Raw genomic sequence first — 12809 nt, 5'->3', positions numbered from 1 at the left:
TGGCATTCCTCTGGTTGATGGTCCAGAAATGAGGCTGACCTCCATTTACACTAATATGCTCACCCCGTGCTCAACCCTGCCTGAGGCGGAGAGGAAAACCTTCTCCTTACCAACCCCTCCCCTCCTTACTCCTCCCACCCGTCAGTCCACAGTCTCTCTCTCCACTACCGCCTGACTTTGGGTTGCAAACATCAAAAAGATTTCCAGGTGTGATGAAGTTAAAGGAGTAACCAGAGGAGCATCAGGTGGAGCTTTCTCCTTAGCAATTGCTCTCCTGTTGCCCGTCTCACTCCCACGTCCCCGCTGTTAGTGTCTGTCGTGGAGTATTGGAAAGGCATACTAAATAGGCATGGTTTTTCTTCATCTGTGTCTACAGCACACGTGGTCATGTGGAAAAATGAAATCCTCTACTTGGTGGGACATGGAGAGAGTCAACAGAACCAAGCCCCAGAAAGATGGCTGTAGGTGCCCAGGGATTGGCCAGGGGCAGCAGGGAAATTCGAGAAGCCACAAACCACAGACATATGAGGTGAAGACTGAGGGAATAAAAAAAAGCTCCACACTTTCACTAGCACTGAAATGTCACTGTTCATCACTAAATTGAGTCAGTAATAAATTCAAGCCTCTGCGTCTAGTGAAGCCAGAATTCAGTCTTCGTTTGAATTGAGACAGAAGAAAACTCCAGAATACCACTGTTCTCAAAATGTGGGCTCAGGGAAATCTCTGACAAGGATGAAGTTTTTCCCCGGGGGGGGGGGGGCTCCCCCAGATCCCACAGCAACCAGCGGTGATACCATCCTCCCTAAGGGGCACAGGCCGTGGGGGAGTACTCTGAGTTGATGGAAGGGTGCTACAAAACAGTGGCCGTGGGCGTTAAATGGTCTGTACTGCAAGAGGCAATCCTCATAACACATAATTTACCTGTCCAAAATGTCAAGAGGACCCCTATTGAGAAATATCTAAATATCTCCCACCTACGCACCACTCCCCAGTGAAAACAGGAAAATCTGGAAATCACAGGAGTGGTTTTATGGACCGGACTTTTCACGAACTCGACAGGGTATTCTTTTCAATATGTGTCTTAGAGAATCTCTTTCCATGATCTCCTTTCCCATGCTCTTTCCACCCCAAAGTGCCCAAACCACCTTGCACCAGCTGCCTTGGGATCTTTGTCTTCTGAAATTGACCTGTGCTATAATTCACATCCTCACAACCTAGGCTGCCAATCAACTGATGAAATGAAAGAACTACCCTGGGGACTTCCCTGGTGGTGCAGTGGTTAAGAATCCACCTGCCAATGCAGGGGACATGGGTTCGAGCCCTGGTCTGGGAAGATCCCACATACCGCAGAGCAGCTAAGCCCGCGAGCCGCAACTACTGAGCCCGCGAGCCACAATTACTGCAGCCCGCGTGCCTAGAGCCTGTGCTCTGCCACAAAGAGAAGCCACCGTAACAAAGAGTAGCCACCGTAACAAAGAGTAGCCCCCGCTTGCCGCAACTAGAGAAAGCCCGCACACAGCAACGAAGACCCAACAGAGCCAAAAAATAAATAAATAAATTTATTAAAAAAAAAAAAAAAAGAATTGTCCTGGCTCAGCAACCACTTCCTAAAGGGCACCCGTGTACAGGCGCTGTCCAAGTTAGCACTCTGGGGGACACAGGTGGGTGTGGGACTCTGGGTCAAACTCACTCTTCTCCAAACACTTTCGCTTTTTTCCACACGGAACCGTATGCTCCGTGCTGACCTGGCTACAGACACCGCCTGGCGTGGCAGCCCGTACCTGCCTTCGCTCCAGACGGCAGCTATTATCTCCACAAACCTTCAACAGACAGACATCTGGAGCCTTGGAGTGCTTGGCCCGGAAATCTTTGCACCATTTGGAATCATAAGATGAGTTAATTGAACCCATCTCATGAATTCTCTCACTCCCTAGTGAAACACAGAACGCAAGCCCCCCCAGTTACCAGCTCTATCTAGTTTACTGATCCCTATACTGATGTATACTTTCTCCCCTCTTGTTATCTCACTTCCTTTCTCCCTTTGCTTTAAAGCAAACCTGGGAATTTCCAGATGATTCCATTTCCAAGGAAGCCCCTTTAATTGAAGGTTGGAAATTCTTCCACGTTTGTTATCTCCTCTCCCCAGAAGCTCACGCTCTCCTCACATCCCCCAATGCCAACTCAGATCATTCCTCTTCTACTCAGGTGCAAACACTCTTCTAGTTTGAGACACATGATAGCCAATCTCCACATCTTCTCTGGCAATCTATCAACAGACTAGTTACTTCTCCCACCATTTATCTGACTCTTAATGACAATCAGGAAATTTGATAAACATTTTTGTGTGATTTCAACACACATGTACTGACTACCTTCCAAGGGCAAAGAATTCTTCCAGGGTACCGTGGAGTACACCAGGTTTTGTAAGAGGAGATCTGTTAATACTGTCATGATGGAGCTGACAGCTGAAAGCCCAGCCCACAGCCTTTCTCCACTCTGCTTCAGCCATCATCTCAAGTAACTTCAAGGTTCATGTGGACAATCTATTCAAGAAGAACACCTAGACCTAATGACTGCTGCTCTGTTTTAGTAACATACTCTAGTGAACATTCCCTGTCATAACCTAGAATGATTCCAATTCTAAAATCCTAAACTAGACTATCTTACCCTATAGATGCAATCTTCTCGCTTGCTTGCGTTCTCATTCTCTTTCACTATTCTTGTTTTCCCCTTCATCAAGACGTCCAGTTCCAAGAGGGCACTGCCATCTCCATTATTTCCACCACCCCAGCAAGGAAAATGATTGATTTTTTGATAGAGAAAACAACACAACTTTGAAGTTTTGTTCTACTATAAATTTATGGGGTTTTTTTTGGTAATGCATTCTCAGCTTGTTTGAATCTTTATTCACTGGAACAAGACCATAAAATTTGTCCTTTTTTGTAGGACTTAACAGCAGATCCAACACAGTCAATATCAAATAATAATACCTTCCATCTGTAAGAGGGCACGATAATCAGTAATGGTAAGACCTTTCAGACCCAGCCTCTGTTGTTAAGGGTGAGGGGTATGAATCCCCTAGGTCTCCAGGAAATAATCTCTGTAAGATCACATAAAGGTTTCTGGCTTTCTACCAAATAAGTCAAAAGGTCTCTGCCTGGCTTTTTTTTTTTTTTTTTTTTTTTTATTTTTGGCTGTTTTGGGTCTTTGTTGCTGTGCGGGGGCTTTCTCTAGTTGTTGTGAGCAGGGGCTACTCTTCATTGTGGTGCGCGGGCTTCTCATTGCGGTGGCTTCTCTTGTTGCAGAGCATGGGCTCCAGGCGCCGGGCTTCAGGAGTTGTGGCTCATGGGCTCTGGAGAGCAGGCTCAGTAGTTGTGGCACATGGGCTTAGCTGCTCTGCAGCATGTGGGGTCTTCCCGGACCAGGGCTCAAACCGGTGTCCCCTGCATTGGCGGGCGGATTCTTAACCACTGTGCCACCAGGGAAGCCCTCTGTCTGGCTTTTAAAGCGTCCCTCCCCACCACTGTTGAGTTCTCCCCTCCACCTCTAATCTTATCTCTCCTCCATTCCTATTGCCTACTGTCTCCCAAATAAGTCTTGCTCAGCATTCATGAAATGCTCCTTCTTGAAATCCCTCCATTCCTTCATTCGACTGTGTATTCTCCTAGTTCTCCTACCTTTCCAATGGATCCTTCCCATGTTCCCTTTCTCCAGCCACCCCTAAATATAGGGATCGCCCAAGGATAGGTCTTTGTCATTTTCCCTTAGCAATCCCATCCATTCTTCAGGCTTCCAGTTTTATTCTGAGAAGTCATTATGCCATCTGTACCTCCAACCTGAAGGCATCCCAAGGCCCCAAACCTCCACCTATTCCTAGCTTGATCCATGGACTTTATCAACACCTCAAAGCAATATGTCCCAATGCATCAAAAGGCTTCCTTTTCCGTCTACTCTTATTTTATGTTCCCTATGTTTGTTCATGACACATCCAACCCCTCTGCAGCCCAGGCTCAGCATCATCACCCCCTGTCTATCTATGAGCCTCCTCTCCCTCCTGCCCTACAGCAAATGGGCCAGAGGAAGGAGAGACTGGAGCTCCAGAGCCCAGGACAAGGCTATAACAACACCCAGAACATTCTTCCTCTGGTCTGTTCCTGGAAGCACAGCTCTGATCTTATCATTTTCCTGCTGAAAATCCACTATGACTGTCTACACGATCCATAAAACAAATATAAATTTCTTGAACTAGCATATGAGGACCTTCACCTTCCAACTTATCTTCTCAAGTTCTTCCCTACAGACGTCCTTGGCCTTCTTTACCTTACTCATGCTGTCTGTAATTCTAAAGCTGCCATGATTTGCCCTATTTTTCCAAGTTCATAGATTCCCTAGCCTCCGAAGCTTGGCTCAAATACCACATTCTTTACGAAACCCAGGTCATCTCACCTCTCCCACTGAACTTCCATAGCAATTATCACCATACTCTTGCATTATGATTATTCATATGCATGTCTTATCCCCAGCTACATTTTATATTTGGAAATGGCTCACGTTTGCTAATCTCTGATTGTGTAACAGGCACTGTGTTTTATGCACAATAACCCATTTAAGCTTCACATCAACATTATGATGTAGGTACTATTGTAATCTCTATTTGACAAATGAGAAGCCCCTGTGCAGAGCAGTTAAGTAACTTGCCTAAGGTCTCATGGTGGCAAGGGGTAGAGCCTGGTATCCAGTCCAGGCTCTATATCCATGGTCTCTCTCAGCTCCTCTCGGTTGACTTGGTACCCCTTGAAGGCAGGATCCCCATCTGGTTCAAGTTTACACCTATCAGGATACTCACAAGCATGGCACCTTATACACATTATACACCCAGTTATAATTTATTGAATGGGCGTGTTTTCACCTTGTAACCCCAGTTATTTACAAACTCTGCTAGAGCAGAAAACGGCTTCCCCATCCAAGCTGGGAACATAATGTGTTTGGTAAAATCATGTTGACTGATTGGGATATGGAATCCGATTAAAAGAAGAGATTTCTCTACTCTCATGTAACAATAGTTATTGTAGAAAGGGTCACTGCTTCACTGGTGAGTCAGAACTGAGTAATCTCATCAAAAGAGAACAGACGTTGACATAACGAAGTAATAGGGAATAAGTAATGATGAGGCTTTGGAGTCCATTTCAAAATTTTTTAGTTTCTGTTGCTTAGTTATTATTATTACTGATAATAATGACCATCCACTCTATACCAGACACTCTGCTGAGATTTCCCCCCAGATTATTTAACTCTCACATCAACACAACCATTCTAAGAATGAGGAAACCAAAGCTCTAAGGAATTAGCCGATTTTCATGAATGACCATTTAATGAACAGCCATTATGTGCCACCATGTTCCAAAATCTCAGTTTAATCCTTACAACCACCCTTGGATAGGTACTAATATTCTCTCTATTTGTGGATAAAGTGGTTGAGGCATAGAGAGGTTAATTAATAACACTGCATAGCATGGAAGTGACAGATTCTGACCTTGAACCTAGGATTTCATGAATCAGGAGCCTGTCCTCTTTACCATGGTGCCAAGTTGGCTCTCGACTCCAAGAGACTGACCTTAGCAATAGTCTGAAACTTGTCTTCCAGACTCTAAGGCCCATGGTGACGGTGTCGATAAAAATAGATATATCCCAGCCCTCTCACGTGGCCATACAACTTTAAAAAGTAACCAAATCACAGAGCACGATGCCAGAGAGAACAGCCGGAGAACTTAAGAACTAATAAAACCAAATTTCCCTGTGTCCCATGACTATAACAATGGAAGGAGTGAACATCACCCCCTAACTTGTAGCAGAGGGGAGAAAAAGATTAAAAATCCAAGGTATATCACATATCAGCATCCCTCCAAGCTCTGTGGTTCACGAGCACCAGCTATTCCTGTCATAGCTTGAGCCTGTGGTGGTGGTGAGTGATTGTCCCTGAACAAGAATATACAGCCTTCATCTCTCTTTGCTGTGATTTCATATTATCACAGGTCGCCTCTGACAAAGTAAAGCTCTTTCTGTACTCTGCTAGCTAAAGAACTCTGAACTTGAAAATGAATGGGGTTTGCCTATTCTATCCCTACTGCTCCTTTCTTACCCCCTGGCTCCCAGCCCAAGGACTGGAGTGTCCGTTTTCGCCATCTCGGAGCTGATGGCCAGAGGCACCTTGGCTCTCCCTCTTCTCTCCGGGTCATTCGCAAAGGACTCTGGGACAAAACAAAATGGCTGACAGCCCTACTTAAGGTAGATCATTAGGCAGCTGATGACAGCCCTATAGTTAGCTGTGCACATCACTGGGACAGAGAAGCACGGGAGCACGTGGGACAGAGTGCAGTCCAGCAGATTTCATGGTCCACGTTTAAGTGCAGATATGACTGCAGAGGACAATCCATAACCATTGATCGCTTTAAAAAGGAATATGTGGCCTAGCCACTCATCTTGAACATCAGGCACTATTTTGGGAACTGATACAGTTAGAGCTACCTGCTAAATATATACAGACATGGGTAACAGAGCTCATTCTAAGGCTTTACCCCAAAGCATCTCTTAAATGAAAAATAAGTGGGCTGTTGGGATGACGAGACCATCCACAGATTATTTCACAAGGATTAATGGCACTGGCGGTCTATTGTACATTCTAAGTATCAATCATTTTAACTATTTGCTTCCTTAGATTCAAAGCTCCTTAGAAGCAGGAGCCGCTCATTTCCCTGTGAATCCTCAGTGCCTGGCACTGAGTAGAAAAGCACAAATATTGGTGAATTTAACGAAAGAATCATATATTTTGAAAACAATTAATAATAGTAACAAAATATTTATGTATAAAAATTGCATCATAAAGAGACTTCTGTATTTTCTTACTTGCAGAGTCTAGAATGCCAACATGGAAATAGTTGGGATATATAAAAGGCTCTAAGTAAGATACCCTGTTCACTTCCACAATGGCCCTATGAGACCTACAACTATTCTTAATCCCATTTAAAAAATTATGAAGCTAAAGGTGATGACTGAGGGAGGAGATTAACTAGCCTGATGTCCAGCTCTAGAGGCTGGCATTATGTTGTGTCTCTAAGGATAACATTTCTAGGGGTTTGCTGTTGCTATTGTCTGTTTTGGTTTTAGTATGATGACACCTCTGGAACTGGTTGTTTTTCCAATCTGTCAAAAATTAGGAATGGCTTCTATCTCTGGTTCCTTACTACTCACTGGTTGCTGCGAAATGCAATAAAATGGAAAGGACAGGATCCCGAGAGACAAAGATGATACAGTTTATCATTCCTCCCTTTTTAAAATACTTTCATCATTTGGCTCATAGGGTAGACTTTCTCTTGCTTTTTGCTCCTATTCACTAGCAGCTCCTTCTCGGGCTCCTTGGCTGGCCTAGCCTGTGTAATGCTGGAGTAATGCTCCCAGACTATTTTTCAGAGTTCTTTTCTTTATCTGAACTCCCCTCCCTGGTCATCTCATTTGGTTTCATGGCTTTAAAAACCATTATGTAGTCATTAATATTATTGACTCTCAAATTTGTATCACCAGCTTAAACTTCTCCTCTGAGCTCCAGACTTGTATCTCCAATTGCTTAATACGCCCAACTCCTAATCATCTCCCCTGTACGTTCCTCCTGTGATCTATCTCAGGACATGGCAACTCCATTCATTAGATGCTCAGGCAAAAGAAAAATCTTGAAGTCATACTGATTCCTCTTTTTTCTCACCTCACTTTCACACCAGCAACAAATCCCACCCATTCTACCTTCAAAATACATCTGATTGGACCATCTTGCATCCTCTTCACCACCACCACCTGGTCATGCCATCGCCTCTTGGCACCATTACTGCGATCACCTCTGAACTTATTCCCCACTCGTATCTCTTTTCGACACAGTAGGCAGAGGAAGGCTTTTAACTGAGATCATGTCTCTCCACTACTCAAAACTCGCCTGTGGCTTTCTGTCTTACTCAGCAAAAAGGCAGAATTCTCACTGTGGCCTATGAGGTCCTAAAAATCTGCCCCCCTGCCTGTGATCCCTCTTCTATCACTCTTTTGCTTGCTGACTTTCAGCTGCACTGGCCTCCTTCTAGGAGCTCAAATTTTTGAAGCATGCTCCACCCCCCCAACCCTTTGCCTCACTTCTTTTAGGTGTCTGCTCAGTGTCAGTTTATCAGAGAGGCCTTCCCAGGTTACCCCATATAAAATTACAACCCCATTCCCACTCTGCACTCCCCATTTTGCTTAATCCGCCTTCTTTCTGCACTAGCACTTACCGCCTAAGAACATGTGCTTGTTTGTTTCTGATCTCTTTCCTCCTTCGTTAGAATGTAACCTCCATGAATACTGTTTTGCTCACCACTGTATCTCCAATGGCCAAAACAGTGCCTGGTACAGGTAGGCACTCAAGTCACCAAATAAAAGACTAGTGGTTTTATTTCCTATTAAATACAGTGCCCTCCAAAACTGATGAATTCATTACACCCTTTTTATTCCTTTACAGGAAGCGTCCAAACATTCCTCAGTTTCAGCTGGAATTGCTTATGTTAAGGGCTGACAAACAAAAGAAGCAACCCACAGCCTACAATTCTCTGGCCCTCTCTGCTCCAGCAACCGGAAGAAGTGTCCCGTTTCCTCTTTATAACTTTTCCCATTGCCGAGAAGGCTGAATTTGAAGTCTGATGATAAAATCGACTCAGCCTCCCTCATGGCTTGGTCCCTTTGGAACTTGCAGAGAAGAAGGCAAAGAGGAAAGCCTTCCCTGAGTTTATTAGGGAGATCCGCAGGCACCAGGGTCCCCATATGCAATGAAGTCCCTCTCAGATAGAACATGTTGCTATGCGACATGGAAGAATGCTGTGACCTATGACATCTTCTCCTAGAAATAATGGTCAATTTATTTAAATTTTCGATTCTCACAGGATAGAAAAATAATGATCTGGTTGGTACCAAGGGAATTTCAGGCCCCACAGGAAGGTTTTTGCTTTGTTTTGTTTTAATAAAGTTATTTGTAACTTGATATTTTGAATCCTTCTCCCCTACACCAGTGACCACACCTGGGAGCACACACACACCCCCTTTGCTTTCTTTCTTCTTTAGGCACATCAGCCGGGATGAAGAGCGAGTGGGAAAAAGCTAGAACACTAAAACAAATCATGACGTTAGATGTTTAACCTAAGAGGGAGCAAGGGTCGATAATAGTTGTGGCAGGGAAATCTCTGGATCTAACATTGCTCTGAACCGAATTTTAAAAAGGTGGGAATGTAAATTGATGCAGCCACTATGGAGAACAGTATGGAGGTTCCTTAAAAAACTAAAAATAGAGCTACTGTATGATCCTTCAATCCCACTGCTGGGCATATACTGGGAGAAAACCATAATTCAAAAAGACACATGCACCCCAGTGTTCATAGCAGCACTATAGCTAAGACATGGAAGCAACCTAAGTGTCCATCAACAGAGGAATGGATAAAGAAGATGTGATACATATATACAGTGGAATATTACTCAGCCATAAAAAAGAATGAAATAATGCCATTGGAAGCAACAGGATGGACTTAGAGACTTTCATTACTAAGTGAAGTAAGTCAGACAAAGACAAATATCATACGATATCACTTATATGTGGAGTCTAAAAAAATGATACAAATGAACTTATTTACAAAACAGAAACAGACTCACAGACTTAGAAAACAAACTTATGGTTACCAAAGTGAAAAGGGAGTGGGGAGGGATAAATTAGAAGTTTGGGATTAACATATACACACTACTATATATAAAATAGATAAACAACAAGGACCTACTGTATAGCACAGGGAACTCTATGCAATATTGTGTAATAACCTATATGAGAAAAGAACCTGAAAAAGAATAGATACATGTATAGGTATAAATGAATCACTTTGCTGTACACATGAAACTAACACAATATTGTAAGTCAACTATACTCCAATAAAAAATAAATTTTTTTTTTAATTTAGAAAAGAAAAAGGGGGTTTGACCAGCACACTTCAACTTCCCATGTTTGTATTATAACAGCTGATGAGTTTGCACACCTTCTCCATCTTGATACACCCTGAGCACCATAACCCCAGAAAGACACAGAGCATCCAATTCTGATTCTACCAACAGCACTACTGAGAGACCTTGATGAATTGTGCCACGAGTGTTTATGTTATCAGATCTATCCTTTATTTTAAGTCAATTTCCTTTGCTTTTGTCATTGGTTCTGGGATCTGTGGCTTCTGTCTTGAGGCATAATGCCTCCCCTAGGCCATGCAATTCACCCTTGACAGTCAACCCAAGTCAAATCTTCTAACAATCCCTACGCTCAGGGGAGTGGGTCACAGGACCATCTGTTTCTGTTTCTGGGACATAAACTAACTTTTGAGTTTCTCTCTACTAGCATAAGGCAGTGCCTCAGACAGGGAGCTGTCTGAAATTTTCCACTTTAAGATTTGTAGAAAAAGCAAACAAAACTCAAGTATCCTACATGTAAGATACACTTGAATACTCTGTGTGTGTACATAATCACTCCAACTTACTGACAGATGTTGTGTCTGAAAGCAAGAACAAAGCATCCAGCAATTTCCATACACAATCTAATAGCTAGGGAACACTGTTCCTTTTTTGAAAAGGATGCTTGATGAAGTCAGTAGGTTATAATGGAATTTATGCGCTGACATTTAGATGGCTAAGTCTTTGAAAATAGATCACTTAAAGGCAAAAGAAGTGTTTTCATAGTTTAATGGTGCATAAAGCCCTATGAACTGTCCAGGACTACTTTCTTTAAAAAGTTATCCACGTCTTCCAGCTTACATACAATCATTCAAGAAATATTCATGTGCCTACTGATGCACCAGGTTCTGTTTCATGGCCTGGAGTGAAGTGGTGAACAAAGGCAAGGCATCTGCCCTCCTGGAGCCCCCAATCTAAGTGGGTGACTATATTGTCATATAGATTGGCTCAAATGGGCTTTCTGTTGTAGTGGTTTGCAGAGACGATGATATAATTCAGGACCAGAGGAATCTGAGTAAGACAAAAGAACCCAGGAATATTTGAGATACTTCTCCCTCCTCCCTGACACCTTTTCTGTCCAGGCTGAGCTCCTGTGTATGTGCTTCTATCAGAGAACTTACCCCTCCATATTGTAACTCTTGGATTTCTTATTGAAATCCCCTCTTATCAGATTTTTTTTCCGCTTGGAAGGCAAGGATTACATCCTGCTCATCTCCGTCTTGTTTGTGTGGTATCCCCAACACCTACCATGTGGCCAACATGCCACAGATGCTTGTTGAATGAAAATCATGAAGGTGAGAAGAAATAGTGGATCGGAACGGTTGGTCAAAGCGGAGTAAAAAGCTGTAGACCACGAGTACCTAAAAGTCAGGAATCAAAACCAGACACTGTCGGGGATCATCAGACACACCTTCTGAAGAGACGGAGGACCCATGAAAGCCAAGCCAAGCCAAGCTGAGCCGAGTCTGTTTCTACTAACAGGGATTCACTCTGAAACATCCTCCTGGGGCAGGACTCAGTGTTTAGTTCTCAGAGTCTAATCTGGGGTTAAAAGTTGGCTACTGTGTGCAACAATTTCCCATACTTGATGGTTTCAATTCAGTGAGGCTCTTCCTATCACAAATCAGCGAATACACAGTGCTGAGGGAAGGTGTGTGTTAGCAGGCAAATTAAATATAAGGAGAACCTACCAAGCACAGGTTTAAAAACTTCATATTTTGTAAAATTTCAAAAACCACATCACGTTAGTCATCAGTATGCCTATCCTACAGGTAAAGCCACTTGGGCATAGGTTCAGATGTGGTAAGTAATGGCTTAGAGTCAGATGGCTATTGCTTTTGTTCATCCATTATTCATTAATTTATGAAGTATTTATTAATGCCTATTATACGCCATGCACTGCTAGGTCCTGAGAAGACAAAAATGCATCAAGAGCTAGCAAGTGGGGATTTCAATCTTGTTCTGTGTGACTCCAAAACCCACATTCTTCCCACTATACGGAGGCTCCTTGGTGAAGAAAGCATTTCAGTAATTTAATAATTGACACCACTCCCACTTAGCAATGTTGTTTTTTCAATTTCTCACCTTACTGGGGCTGGTGGCAGTTGGGTGGTTGTAGCTGGAAGACTTTCATTGAAGGGGTCGCTTCCTCTTCCTTAAATAAAGTATAAACACCCAATTGTTTCTCAATCTTAGTCAAGTGCAAATAGAACTTCAAGCCCCAGGGTCATTCTTTTTGTCCACACTCCACCTCCATCATTCACTACCACACTGCCACCCCTAAATCCTGCCTAGGCTTTTTTTTTTTTTTAATTCCAGAGAGCACTACATTCTATGAACAGGCTTAGAAAATGCAAGTGCCCTTCCGCAGCAAAAGTCCTCAGAGTTCTTGGCCAAACCGAAATCTAATGAAAACCCAATAAAATTAAAAGCATATGAGATGGGGTTATCTAATTGGATTGCTTGATTCCTTTTGTTACACAGACTAGTATTTATTCCACATCCCTCATATAAAAAAAAAATGCCATATTGCCTTTTTTTCTAAATATAGTAACGTCTGACTCTGAATCCTGACTTGCAATAATTTCAATCTCAGTCATGTTCAGGGAAGCTTTCTCCTCCCCAGGGCTGTGTAACAATCCCAGGAGATTTATGTAGTCCATAAAATTTGGAGCAAAGCAGCTGGTCCTAAGTCCATCAAGATTGCTGCCAAGATGCTCATTTTCTGAGTCTGTGTGGTCCATTTGCTGGCAGGGATCCAG

General features: G+C 43.1%; 1 protein-coding gene across 1 annotated transcript in view; it reads right to left on the bottom strand.

The window, feature by feature from the left end:
- Positions 1-12809, bottom strand: part of RYR3 (ryanodine receptor 3) — a 552083-nt gene that overhangs the window by 373907 nt on the left and 165367 nt on the right. The window lies entirely within an intron of this gene.

The sequence above is a fragment of the Balaenoptera musculus genome, chromosome 2 (assembly GCF_009873245.2).
Source record: "Balaenoptera musculus isolate JJ_BM4_2016_0621 chromosome 2, mBalMus1.pri.v3, whole genome shotgun sequence".
Taxonomy (NCBI): domain Eukaryota; kingdom Metazoa; phylum Chordata; class Mammalia; order Artiodactyla; family Balaenopteridae; genus Balaenoptera; species Balaenoptera musculus.
This window is presented reverse-complemented; position numbering and strand designations above follow the sequence as displayed.